Here is a 13673-nt window from a genome sequence, read left to right as displayed (position 1 = left end):
ATACCTTTGGAGAAGAGAAACGCAGCTGGTCAGATGCTGTGTAAGATACAGTTGAGTCTGAGACTGAGAGGCTGTTGCAGGATTTTCAGACCTTGAGCATAAGGCTTCTTTCTTTTTCCAATTGGATTTCACGGTCAGAACTTGGGGTAAGAATCCTGAGACTCGGGAGCAAATAGGTTTTTATGGAGATTTAAATTACATTTTACACTTGAAAAATCAGTCTGAGCGGTGAGTGAAACGGCCTGGCATTTTGTCTCTGTGCCAGTCCTCTGTTGCTCTCTTCCTGGCCAGAGCAAGTTACATTTACAAGGTACCTTGAGTGGTGTGTGGCAGTGTCAGGGCAAGATACAGGTGAGTAAATAGAAAGAAAACATTAAGAGCTAATATTTTCTCCTCCTTTGAAGCCCTCCTTAAAGCCTGTTTTAAAAGCCTGTGAGGATTTTAGCTCTCATTTACCCTGGCTTGGTCAAGTGATATACAGCAAAGAGTTGTAGGCTTGCTTATAGCTTTCTCCTGCCAGCTTTTCAGCGTGAGGTGTGGTATCAGTCCAGTACCATTTCTATCACTTCAGCTGAAGCCCCCTCTGCTGACAAATAGCATCACCACGTTAGTGGACTATTTAGAGTCTCTCCACTGATTCTTATTGTTCAGCTGATCAAAATCACATGGACCATATCCCTTCTGTATGTAAAAATCCAGCAGTTTTCCATAGCTGGTGTTGGTTTTGGAAACACATTTTCAGATAGTCCTACATTAATTTGCAGTGTCCAATGCTTACATTGGAGTAATTCACTCTGAATTCACTACAGTTTCCGACAATATCTGCTGAGGCTGGTATCTATTTGATTCCACTTTCAGCAATATTTATCTACTACAGAGATTAGTGAACATAACTGCCAGTCAGTTTATGAACTGAAGAGCTCATAAGGTTGATACTTTTATGCTATTATTTTATGACTTTTGGTGCATCTCTGGATAAATGGGTGACTGTTATTTTCCCTCAGAGCATAACTGTAATTCAGGGCCCTAAATGAGGAACTGTAAGCACAGAGCTCCAAACCCTGAATTCTCACTTACTAGTGGTAGTGGCGGGGGGGGAACCAGTCACCTGATGGCACAGTCTAGCCCTGTAAATAACATCTATCCGGGTGAATTCCCCTCCCCTCCTCCTGTGGAAAGCAGTTACATGTCAGCTATGATCATCTCTTTTCCCACTGTTTTTGGCGTGAGTTGCTGAAAAGCAAATCTTTCCCACACCTAATGGTATCTGTTAATTACCTGTGAAAAAGCAATTACCTCCAGGTGATACAACTCTTTGGGAAGGTTTTTTAATTGGCATAGATGGGGAAAAAACCTCTCTGCTATGGATGTTGTTTTCAGAAAAATCTTCTCAAATATTGTACCTGATGTATCACATTAGACACATCAGATTGGGTTGCATCAGCAGTGTTGCATTACATCACATCACCACGGTAATGTGCTGTGACAGACTTGCAATGCAATGTGTCAGCTGGAAAATGGGGAAAGATGTGATTTCCTGAACAAAATGCTGCCTAAGCTTTATGGTATTTTCCCGTCCTCCAAGTAAAGAAGTGGCTGTTTATATTTTGCAGTATTTTTAAAAGACTCAATTGCCCGTTGAAGAATTCTAAGCATTTTTTGTTTGTTTGCTTCCTGTTCTCCATGGATAATGAACAGGTCTAGAAGGAAAGGTATTTTTTGCTACTTACATTTCCATACCCAGATAATAATACATCTGCTTCCTCAAACTTTTAGTAAACTGAGAAAGCATTTCCCAGGAGAGGGAAGTTTCTTACCACTTGTATAACACTTTGTCCAGTGCCTAATTTTTTACCTTAACTCATGCAATATGCTTCATGTGAGGAATACCAAGGGGTAAGTTCTATATAAGTGAGGTTCAGGATCACAGTGGTAAGGCTGCAAATACAGAGAGAAAACATGGCAGCAATGCACGGGTGCATCAGTCAGAGCTGTAATTAGAAGGCGATTTTATGGAGCATGACTTATTTATAGTGCCCATCTACAAGGATAACATTGAAGTACCTTACTCTGCCTTCCTTCATGACTATGACCTTCTCTGTAGGGATGGGAGCAGGCAGATAACTGCAGACTATTGTCTGTCTGTTGGAATGTCATCCTTCTGTAATATATTGAAAGACACAATTTGCATCAGGGAAGGTATTTCTCAAATCCTGAGTTAGGGTGACCTGGCCAGATCAGGATGGAGAGGAGAGTGCAGTGTCCACTGTGGTTACCAAGAGTGACGTGTGCCCAGCCAGCCTCACAAAACAAACAGTTCCCATGTGCTCGCTGTTCTTTGCAGGAGTTTCTACTCTAATTCAGTTGATGTCAGTTAGGCATCTTTGGCAGCAGACTTGCTTGAAGTCCTTAAAGGGACTCTGCACAGAGCAGAGAAGGCAGGAATAGGTGCACTTCCGCAGTAGCTATGGAAGCAGAGTGCATAGAGATGAAACAGCAGCGCTGGTAAAGGAAATAAACTTGGAACTGTTAAGCCCTTTAGGAAAAGAGGAGCTATGAAATCCTTGCAGAAGCAAAAATCCAACTATTTTCAGTATCTCTTCACAATCTGCATTGTCAGAAATAATGTGCAGTATCAGTTTGCTTCCTTTCCTAGCTAATTTTTTAAGAAGTTGTCCACTTTTTTATCAGCTACTCAGCTTTGTCTGATAATGAGCCTCCTTTCAGGCACACATTGTGCTTCAGTAAACCATCAAAACCAATATACAGAGAATTTCTGAAAAAAGAAGTGCTATACAATAATGATGAACATATTGTCCTCAAGCTGTGGAGGTTAACAACCCAGAATTGCTTTGGTATTTGTACATAGTGAAATAAAAAGAATTTATATGTTTGCTCTCATTTTAGTGGGCTCTTGTGATTCATTACACTGGCACTTCAGAGTTGAGAATAGTCACTTGTCTCCTGCAAAGCAGCACCCTTAACTGTGTTACTATTTGGTTGCTCATTATTGTCCTAACTCTTTTCTTTTTTATTGCTGCACAAATACACTTTGGTCTCACAGTAAGTTGCCTAATGCTGCTTTCTGTGGCATTCATTGTCTGAAGGATCAGGGTTCTGGTGTACTCAGAAAGAAATCAGCTAAGTAAATCTATAGTAGCATTGTTGTTTAAACGGTGTCTTGGATCGTTAAAAATAAAGAAAAAAAAGATAAGTTATGTTCCTATGGGTACCTTTCATTTAAGTTCAATAGGTTTTTTTTTTATAAAATGGTAGCAGCTATGTAGAAAACCTTTACTTACCTTTTTGCTTACTTTGATTTAGTCTTTAAGGACAATAGAGTCATTTTACAGTCTGTCCTGGGTAAGGGAAAGTGCATAATTGCTGTGCCCTAAGAGCAGCCTGGGAAATAAATTATGAGTTGAAAGGCTCTAATCTTTCCCTGCCAACCTACAGTCCTGCTTGCTTTAAGCAGGTATTAAGACCATTAAGAATAAAGGTATTCAGGGGCCTAAGGATGCAAATACGCTCACAGTCTTTTGGGTTATTTTTTTCTCCAGAAATGGAAGGTAGGCCACTCATGTTCGCTGAAACCAAGAGGACCTGCACACCTGTTCCCTTCTAGCCCTCTGCAAAAAGTGTTATATGCCTTATTGCATCCGTAAGTTCCTCCAACAGTCCTAAACTGGATCCTGTTATTTTACCTGAGGCCCTGGCTCCATACCCAGCAGTATCCAGGTAGCATGAGACCATCCCATATTACCTACCTGGTGCCTATTTGGTCTCTACTAACCATATGAGAATTCCTGTGGGGCAAGCTCAGAAATCGTTGTTTCTATTCTGGCAGCCACATTTGCTCAGGAGAACTATACTTTAAACAAAGGGGCAACCTTGGTGCTTCTGTCACTTGTTTTCATCAAAATGTTTGTTTTCTATCCCTCATTCTATGTATAAGTCATTCAGATCAATAACCATTCTTAGTCTTATCTTTTAACCAAATATTAACTGTGTTTTCTGTTTACCAGCTGAGATTAACTCACACTAGCTTTTTCCTGCATTCAGAAATCCTGTTCTCAGCTTTTTCTTTAAACCTGTTATTAATTCTGCCTTTTATGTCTAAATCTGGTACAGCAGCACAATTAACTGCTTTCCTTTAACATGCAAGATTATAAGCGATCTCTGTGATACTGCTGACATTAAGAAAGTAAATGGGGTTAAACTGATTCTCATTACAAGCTGATCTTTATACAGTCTTTGGTTGGCAGAACCGGTAACAGATGTGTATTGCAGAATTAATTTTAAGAGAGTTACAAGAACCATTGCTACATAGCAGTGACATCAGGTGATATCAGATATCGGAGAATGGAAGAATCCACACAAGTGTTTTATCTCCCTCAAGCCAAGATATTAGTTGTGCTTTATTCTGTCATTTAAAAGAAATCCTTAATGACACTGTCAACATCTTCTTTTGTGCTGTTTCCTTCTGATTTTAATACGAATCAGTTTTCCCTTTAGCAAGACTGGGAAGTAGAGAAGTTCAAGCTCTGCTGCTCACAGTGAGTAAGAGCTACTTTTCCTACTGCAATAGGAAGACAGTTATCTCAGTTCTTTTGCTCTATGGTCTCAGACTTTGTTGGTGGCGAGTTCATAGAAACAGTGTGTCAGGATGTTTTGTCAGATATAGCAAGAAGTGTTCCATGATGAGACAGAGAGAAAAATGACTCAGCAGCTTGCGAGAGAGCAAGCTGGTGATACATGTGGGTAAGTGACTGAAATAGTGACTTTCCCCTGCCCAACAAGACACACGTCTGTTAGAGTAAAGCAGTTAAACAGGTAAGTCAGCTAATTCTGTGCTTCACTTTGTGAAGAACAGGAATTTAATACAATTTTAAAAGAAGCAGTAGTACTTGAGACAGCAAAAGACTAATATGTGACTAAGGTTTTTACAGATGCTGTAAGGTGAAGTTAATGCTCAATTCTGGCTAGATTTATAAAGGCTGTGATCAGCAGGTGTGCCAAAATGGAGCTATGAGTTTTGAAGTTTAAGGCTGAATTCCAGGGTTTCAGGGCAGATACCATATGTGAGTGAGATTTGTAATAGCAATGCCAAGGACTTAACAGAATAACACTAACCACCCACTCCCCTTCAGAAAGCTTTCTTTTGAAACTGGATGCAATAGGCACTCAGGAAAGCACTGAAAGACTCCAGCACACAGAATAGCTGCTGAGAAAGCTGTGAGAAATCACCTTTAGGGAAGCAAGACTGCAGCTAGCAGTGTGACATCTCAGGGTGGGGAATGGAAGAGGAAGAGATTAGAGAAAATGAAAAGTTTCCACCTGGTGTGAAAATATTAATGTGAAGAATGCAGCACAGCAATATCTTGTGAGCACTTTCTTAGCACCTTCTTTTCAGTAGGTTGCTGGAGATTTGCTTTGCTAGTTTGCTCCCTTGAAAGTTCTTCAGGCTTCCATGAAAACAGGCAGATGTATCCTTTCAGGGCAAGGCAGTAAGGTGTTTGAGTGATCTTACCTTTGTGTCCTGAACCGTGGATGTACTGGATGGCTGGATGGGAAGCCTTGGGGTTCCTGGATAGAAAGCCTAAACTTGACATTCACTAAAGAGAGCTAGTTTCTAACCACTGTATCCTTGATAAGCAGCACATCGGTAGGAGGGCAAAATAAAAATTGCTCTAGGCTTGGAGAAGCTTTTGCATTACTGCTAGTCCAATTATTTCCTTTTTTACACATGTTCAGCAATCTCTTGCCTCTGTAATTACTGCACTGAACACTGCTACTATTAGATACAGCCACTAGACTTTCAACAAGCCCTCATTACTTGCACTTGCTATCTTATAATTTAACAACAGTGTCTTTGAGAGCAGTGTAGCTTCTCCCTCCTTCACAGCAAACTCACACACTTGCGTATGGACACTTGTGTAAGAGCTGGTTTGCTAAGGAACAGTGAAGAAGCCAAGGGCAGAGCTGCAGAACATGGAAGCAGATGCATGCAATGGTCCTAATTTTAATACTCTAGTGAAAAGTCATTCATTATATCAGTGTTGGGCAAATTTTCCCTTTCCTTGAGGAAGAGTGGCAAAGGATGCTGTCCCAGTAAAATCAAGCTTTAGTGTCAGGAAGTAAATTGCCAAATTAGAAAGCATGTAGATACCTGAAAGCCTCTGAGGTCTTATATTGATGTCAGATGTGAGGACAGCTATGTGTGAGTTGGCCCTGAACATCTGAAGAGATGGGGAAGGCAGGTTGAGAAGGTTTGCCTTTTCCCAGCTTTTCCTCAGCTTGGCAGTTTCTTTCCTGTACTCTGTGCTCTTGTAATAGTGTTGAATACTAAACAGAGGTAATTTTGTGTACGTCCAGGCAAGCAGGAGTTTGATGGGCCTGGCTACCTGATTAGCTGGTGTATTTTCTATGCTGACCTCAGGTGGCCAGGCAGAGCAGGCGTTTAAAAACTCATCCGTCTCTTGTCTTCCTATCTTTGAATTTGCATAATTAAAGGTGAATTACTTGCTCTATTTTTAATATATGCAGTGAAAATGCATGAAAAGCTGAAAAATTACAGCAATCCAGTAATTCATTTCATGTCCCATTCAGAATTACAGCTTTCCAGTGCCAGCTCAAACACTGAAGATTCCCTGCCACCATAAAGCTATAATTGCTGAATTAATAACAGGAGGTTTTGGAGAGTGACTGCACAGAATCTCTGACCCAGGTAATAGAAATGCTCATGTTAAAGTGAAGTTGATACATGTGACTTAATCTATTTCATATTGGGCTCAAGTAGTGAAGATCATTGCTCTCCTTACTATAGGACGTTATGGGAACTGCAGCAAGGTATTACTTTTCAGACTCAGTTTAAGCCAGCTGTGTTAGCCAACAGGGATTAGAAATTAACATTTCAGGGAACAGCCAGGCTAGTTTTTCTTCCATCAGAGGACTTGTACACCAGATCTGCTAGTCTGCTCAGCACTTCTGGGAGGTAGAATTCTCCATCTGCTGCAAAGGCATGGAGAACAGGATGTAAAGGGAGATGGTGAAAGGCTTCTGCTAGCATTTCATTACTCCAGAATATTATTAATAACTAAAAAACCAATCCTTCCCCTGCACCTTCCAATTCGGGAGCAAATTCTGCAGCTGCTGCTTTCCACAAATGTGTTGCCTCATGGCCCACGCAGATATGGTGCTCATAAGGACTGGGATAGTGTGAACTTTGTTTCTAAACAGAATAACAGGAAGTTAACCAAAGCAGTGTGATTTGAATGAAGAGGTACCTTTTTTTTAAAGGGTTACTTAGGCATTGGAGGGAGCTGGTAACCATTTGCCATGACTTCCTCATGTTGGGACCCTGATGCAGTGATCATTTGTACCTGTGGGACTCTCCGTTGATTTCAGTATATTTTATGATTCTTAGACATCAATATAATCTGATTCAAGTCATTAGAGATCAGCTGGCCCATGTCAAGTGGTCTGGTTGCACCAAAGTATTGATTTAATGAACTATTCATGTTGCTAAGCTCATCTGCAGAAAAAAAACAAGAGGTATGACCAGGCAGACACTGGACTTCTCAGCTCAGAATTATGTGCAGCACTAAAGATCTTTGCAATAGTTTCATTGAGATTGTATGTTCATTATGGATAAAAAGAACTGGCAGTTTCCAGGGCTGGCAATCTGGTTCCTTTTGTAAGAATTACCATCATTAATTAAAATCTCTTTTTCTGTCTAATTATTTCAGCTCTAATTCTCTTGCAGGTTCATAAATAGTAACTTCCCTTTGTCCTGGAAAAAAGTTCATTTTTTCTCCTTTTCTTTGTCATTGCCCTCATTCTCTGCCCTCTCTTGGTTTAAGGTAATTAAACTTTCAAAGTCTGGTCACCTCTCTGAAATATTTAAACATAATCAAAGAAATTTTCATGGGTGGTTTTTGCCTGCAAAGCTCCATGAGATTTTTGAATGCAAAGGCTGTGCTTTTCCCTTCTGCAAATAACTGCAGAAGAGGGGCCAGGCTCAGGAAGGGATCAGTTCTTTCCACTCTGGCTCACTAGTACACAAACCCTGTGCTACCAAGTGCAATTAAAAAAGCAAATATTTCAAGCCTTGCAGGCATTGTGAAAGGTATTTAACCTGATCTCTGTAATTGCTTCTTTGCCATTTAGCACTAAGATCACAGCATTTACTGTTGGATGTTGATAATTCTCTCAGCTGAACTTTTGCATCCAGCAGATGATTTTTGCAGAATATTCCCATGGAAGATAACTGGAATTTGTACATGCTTGAATGCCTACACGCAGAATAGCTTGGACTAACGAACATTAATGGAGAGGAGAAAAATCTTCCCAAAGCCAGATATGGGCAGCACTATTACCCAAAAGAGCTGAACAAGAGACCTTTCTATTTTGAGAAGAAGTCAGTATAAAAAGTGTTAAGGCAGAAGATCCTGCTTTGGGCATCTTGAGGTTGAAGTAGGAGAATCTTTCTAGGCTGTCAGCAAGGCAATCATTTTTGAGGTCTCTATAAAATCTGCCTTTCCTGTGCAAATATTTAGCTTGCTGGCTGGTGTTTTCTTGAAATTTCCTTTATTAAGTGTCAAGTTTTGGTACCAGAAAATATCACACAGAGCTAAAAGTCAAACTAAACCATTAATTAAATTTCTCAAACTGATATACAGTGAAGGATAAACCAGAATGTCAGAGGCTAGTTTACATAAATACTATCCCTAGATCAGAGGCCATCCATACCTGTCCAGGGAAGCCCCTGTGCTTACACCTTAGAGACACAGGTCTACCAGCCATATAGGCTAGGTTTGGAAAATTACTGGTATGCCCACTGGTTTCACCATAAAAATAGAAAATGGTGCCTGAATCACCCCAAGGACTTGGGGAAATTCACTAAATGCTTTTATTTTAAGAAAAAAATATCCAGCTTCTTCGTCCAAAAACATAAAAGATGCCAGTGGTACAAGGTATCATGTATGGGACAAATCTCAGGCTAGGAGGATCCGTCAGGCTGGATGTGGCTCTGGGCTACCTGATCTAGTTGAAAATGTCCCTGCTTATTGCAGCGGGGTTGGACTAAATGGTTTTTGAAGGTCTCTTCCAAACAAACTATTCTATGATTCTGTGATTCAGCACCACCTGCCAGTGTTGGAGTCTTGCCTTGGCCCAGTATGCAAAATCCTTCTGGTTTCCAAAGACAGTCAATACAGTTTCAGCCAAAGCTTGCTGTTTATGGTGCATTTATAAGCGAGACTTCCAATAGCAACACTTTTAATAGCAGTTAGGCCCCGAAACAATGGTGTCTATCAAACCAATTGAATTCTGCTTAGAAGCAATTAGTTCTATGAGCTACAAAGACAACAGCATTTCTAGTCCCTGTGTCCTGCATTTATCTCCGGATAAACGGACAGCTTATTTGTCTAGTTACTAAGATGTCTTCTTCATAAAATTTGTAGAAATGTTAATACCCTGACTACACACAGATATACGTATTCAGAGAGGCTCTGTGATCATATAAAACTTTTTAAAAGCATAAAAGGAATCATTTTTTCTGGATATTTGCAGTGCCAGAAAGGAGCGGCAGAACTGGAGAGAAGGAAAAATGCATGTCCACAGATCACAAGCAGGAAAGTCGGTATTTTGAAATACTTCGATGGTGACAAGAATGTTGTCTCCTCTCCAATGCTGGGTTTTTTTAAAGCTCAGTAGGCAGCAAAATGAAATGTTTTACTGTTTTATCAAGTGCAGCAAAGTCACTGCTATTATACTTGCAATTTCATGACCTGGTAAACCGATACCTTTGTGCTTAAGGGTCTAAGTGTCCGTGGTGTAGAAAACTGATGCTGCTGCTGCTTTGTGAAATAGAAACTGCATCACTTGATATTTGCCCTTGTAGAGCATGACCTTTTGGCTAGTGTTTTTAGTAAAATCAAGAATGAAGAAAACCAGTGAACAGTTAATCTGGAGATATATTTATATTTTTCAACGTGGGCTGTATGGAATATGTATTGCCTCTTCAAATACAGTGATTCAGCACCATATGCCAGTATTGGATTCTTGCCCTGGTCCAGTGTACAAACTTTCTGATTTCTTCAAGACAGAAAATACAGTTTCAGCCAAAGCTTGCCATTTATGGTGCATTTACAAGAAAAACTTCCAAGAACAGCATTTTAGCAGCTGGTAGATCCTGAAACTACAGTGCCTGACAGACCAATTGAAAACCTGAGTTTTCTTGGTGGGTGCGTTAAGCCATCTGCAAGTACTATAGATCCGGTGTAGCTAATTTCATAACTTGATCAGGGATATGAGAGAAATCTGGTTGTAGGAGAAGGGACCCCCTGGCTGTGAGTTTCCACAGAAATCTCTTTGATTTCACCAGTGAATGGTATCTTTATGCTATTCTTGCTGTGTCTTATCTAATGTGTTATTGACGTTATTGCATTTGCTTTCAAACACAGTCATTAGAACATTTAATTTGCAGCAGCTGTAATTTATATTTGTAATTTTGTCTAAGATCAATAAAGGAAACTGAAGAGATTTATAGCCCTAGTTTCAACTAAGATAAATTGAAACGGACTCTATTTCCCTTAAAAGCTGTATTTAAACAGCATTTTAAAAGAACAAAATGAATTAGATATTTGCATACGTAAATAATCCTTTGTGTCTGGAAGAAATGTTGGAAAGAGTGAACATGGTCAGTGTGTTCTTCTTTGAAATACAAATAAACTCCTGGGAGATGTCACCTTAGCATAGGATCTAACAGGGGTCAAGTAACCATTCCCAAATGTTTCTGAACAGCAGCAGTCAATAAATATCCTTGAGATCTGTTGCATTAATGCTCCATAATAAGGCTGTAGCTGCATGGTTTAAATACTGTCAGGATCAGTCTGAGAGTGGAAAGCACAGACCCTGAAAGCACAGCTTGCTCTTATTTTACAGCAGTCCTTGAACATGCATTGCAGAAATGTGTTAATAATTTTTGAGCAGTCTGTATTCAGTTCTGAAATATTCATGTTCCAAGCACTGACTCGTGCATGGGGAAGAGCTGCCTCTCCCATGCAGCAGTTAGCTGAGGGATTACGCTGGGCAGAAGAGACGTGAGCAGAGTCAGGCCAGCTCAGGGCTGCAGTACATTTTCAAGATGAGTCTTACAGAGGGAAGGAAGAAATGCCTAATGAACCTTTGGTCTCTTGCACAGCAGCAGCAGCAGCATGGGATACCGAATCAGTGCCCAAAAGAGCTGGAGGCTGGGGATGGGGAGGATATCTTTGCAGCTGGCCCAGTTTAGCAGCTTGTGGGTGTGCTCAGCCCTCAACTCTGAAGCCTTTCAAACATGGTGTCCTCGGGGAAGGGTGTATATTCTTTCTCCACCCAGCATTAATCTGATTGATGCCTAATCCAGCTGCCTTTTGCCAATAGATTGCTGGGCACATGTTACTCTTGAGATGTAGAAGGCTTGAAATTTCAGCTGTTTTGGATAAAGCTCCATGTCCTACCGTTCTGTGATCACCTGAAAGTGACACAAGTTGTACTGAAGGAAAAGATAATTTGTACTTCTCTGTGGCATGAAGAAGAAAGTTGCACAGTAAGACCTTGACCTCCTCTACCAGGCAGTTAGCTTTTTGATAGATTTTTCAATATCGTGATGGTTTGACTTGGGGATTTGCCAAACTGCTTCACCCTTTCTGGGTTTCATTTAGCTCAGAACCTGTGTCCTGAGCCCCCACTTGTCTCAGAGCTCCTGGATTTGTGGTATTCATGGGCACATGAATGTGGTTGGTATATGGCATGGCGAAAGGAAGGGAACAAGCTCATCTTCTGGCATTCTAGAAACATGCATGTCCAAATGACACTTGAATTCTGCAGGTGTTTATCCCTGTGGGAAGCAGTCCAAATGGAAACTGGGGCTTCTAATCTGTGCTGTTCTTGGATTGCAAGTGGGTGGGGGCAGGACAGGAAAACTCCCCATTTACTACATTTCCACTTGTTGCAGCCTGTGAAGGTTACAGAGCAAGCAAGAGTAGAACCTGATCCACCTTTGTGCGCATGCCACATTTCATGAAGAGGATTCATCTTTGCATGCTGTCAAAGGCAGCTAAGTACTGTCGTGGAAGAGTCTCACTTCCTCCTTTTTATTATTGTGGCTGGTTGAATTCAATTAATTTAATACATTTTTAATAGTGCAGTGCTGCCATCTCTACAAGTGCCTTGTAAACAACAATTTTTGCTGTAAGCAGTCAACCAAAGTGTCTAGTCATCACATGCATTGGATGTTACCATTATGATCTTGGACTTCGTGTGAATAATGTCTGAACTGCAACAAATTGCTATACAGGCCACAAGACCATAAAACCAGTAGTTATTTCTGCTCTTATAACTACTATGCATTATAATTGTATACACTTTAAGACAATTGCTAGATATGCTGACAAGGGATTATGGTGCCAGGGCCAGAACAGAGATGGAGAAGTCGATGGAAGACAGGCCTTCTTCTGAGGACCTTCTTTTGCAGATGGCTAATGTAGAAGCAACTGTGTCAAGGAGAGGAAAAAAAGAGAGGCAAGGAGACACGCTCAGCATCACATGGTGAATCTCTTACAATGGAGTTAGTAGCCTGTAATCCTGAACCACTGCTAGGCTCACACCATTACCCTGTTCATCCAAACAAACAATACTGAAGCCCCAGACACCGTTTATTGTGTGCTATCAGTTCAACTTGTCACTTCATCTATACTTTCTGTTACCCAGTGTTTTCCTTAGAATCTTCTAACAAAAGATTCAGGTGAAAGATTCCTTGAAAATGAATAGCTATTTGTGAGTCAGTGCATGCTATTGGATTTCACCTGCCCTGGGTTTTGGAGGAGAGAAATTTAGAAGGAGCAATAGATAACACAGTCGTATTTAAATGACTGGTAGGTTAGTTTGAGGGCTTGCCAATACCATGCAATAGCCACGTATTCTGTTGTCAGCCTGCAAGACACTGTCTTCAAGCTTGAAGGGCTACAGCCCACATGGAGGCAGAATGGTCTGCACTTTTGTCATCTCTGACAGTGGGGGAGTTGATTTCCTTGCAGAAATTTGTTTGTATGTCCCTGGTATCTATCCTTTTGTGCTGAATAAATACTGTGTGGGAGTGCAAGAAAGGATGGCTGACTTTAACTGGGGTAAGAGAGTTCTGGTAAAGAGGATTTACTTCTACTAAGAAGGTCCTCTACTAAACATTAGCAGAGATGCTTTTCACCCCATCCCAGCACAGTCAAAGCATCTGGAGTGTCTTCTCCCCTGCACTCCAACTGATTTTGGGGGTAGAGGGTTGATCATGAATAAAACACTTCCAAATGTAATGCTCCCCTAAGATGTACTGTGTTTTTTTCTCACCATTTTCAGGGCTTTCACTGGTGGGTGAATACAACTTGGAACTGAGCTTTGGAGCCCATCACTTTATTCTGCTGAACAGCAGTGTCAGGAGTCACAGCTGCAATGTGGAGATTGGCAGCCCCCCTTGCTTTCATGCACCTTTCGTGTGGGGAGGGTGGCATAGCAGGAGTGGAGATATCTATCCTTGGCTTTTTCCCTGGGGTGAACAAATGAAAGAAAGGGGTGTTTAAGAGATGTGTGCTATTAAGCCAGCATTTCAAGTTCCTAAATAATAGGAAGCATTGTGA

General features: G+C 40.9%; 1 long non-coding RNA gene across 3 annotated transcripts in view; it reads left to right on the top strand.

Annotated features, from left to right (window-relative positions):
- LOC130603272 (uncharacterized) overlaps nucleotides 1-13673 on the top strand; it is a 174460-nt gene that overhangs the window by 132175 nt on the left and 28612 nt on the right. For all 3 annotated transcript variants that reach the window (XR_008973112.1, XR_008973111.1, XR_008973110.1), the window contains exon 2: nucleotides 6610-6727. This is a non-coding gene — a long non-coding RNA (uncharacterized LOC130603272). The remainder of the gene's footprint in view (nucleotides 1-6609; nucleotides 6728-13673) is intronic.

This window comes from Pezoporus wallicus, unplaced genomic scaffold, assembly GCF_028554395.1.
Source record: "Pezoporus wallicus isolate ANWC-B61680 ecotype Strahan unplaced genomic scaffold, APGP_CSIRO_Pwel_v1 scaffold_7392, whole genome shotgun sequence".
Lineage (NCBI taxonomy): Eukaryota > Metazoa > Chordata > Aves > Psittaciformes > Psittacidae > Pezoporus > Pezoporus wallicus.
This window is presented reverse-complemented; position numbering and strand designations above follow the sequence as displayed.